Here is a 590-nt window from a genome sequence, read left to right as displayed (position 1 = left end):
CTCCTTCTCCGGCAGAGCATCTGGTGGATTCGAACCGTGTTCCTCTGGGATTGCAGTGCAGCTTCTTGCCACTAGGCCACCAGAGCTCCCCTCAAGTTCTTTATAAATTTACAATAAAATCTCAATTAAAAAATAGAATAAATGAAGGAATGAATGACCATAAAGATTAATATTCCACAGAACACCATTTTTCTTCTCCTCTATTTTCCATTTTTGAATAATTATTCAAAACTCTAATAATTACTACCTAGTTAAGTGCAAGTCAGATCTAAGGCACTGGATAAAATGCGATCTTCTATTTACATACCAATGAGTAAAAAACAAAAGAAAACCTCTCAATTAATTCAAGGCCACTGCATGTGAGGCTAGTATTCCCTCAGGGAATTAATGATGCTGTACAAAGATCATAGTTAAATTTGGAATGAAATATTTACCTATGAATAATAACTTAATTATTTGGTTAATGACTATATAGTGATTAGCTAGCTTGTAATCCTTTTCTCATATTTCTTTAAGAATAGATAGGATATTACTTTATTTGAAGATTTAAAGAAATGATGTAAACTGGTTATATATATTGTTGTTGCTGT

The sequence above is a fragment of the Elephantulus edwardii genome, unplaced genomic scaffold (genome assembly GCF_000299155.1).
Source record: "Elephantulus edwardii isolate Elephantulus edwardi_28Jun2011 unplaced genomic scaffold, EleEdw1.0 scaffold00072, whole genome shotgun sequence".
Classification (NCBI taxonomy): domain Eukaryota; kingdom Metazoa; phylum Chordata; class Mammalia; order Macroscelidea; family Macroscelididae; genus Elephantulus; species Elephantulus edwardii.
This window is presented reverse-complemented; position numbering follows the sequence as displayed.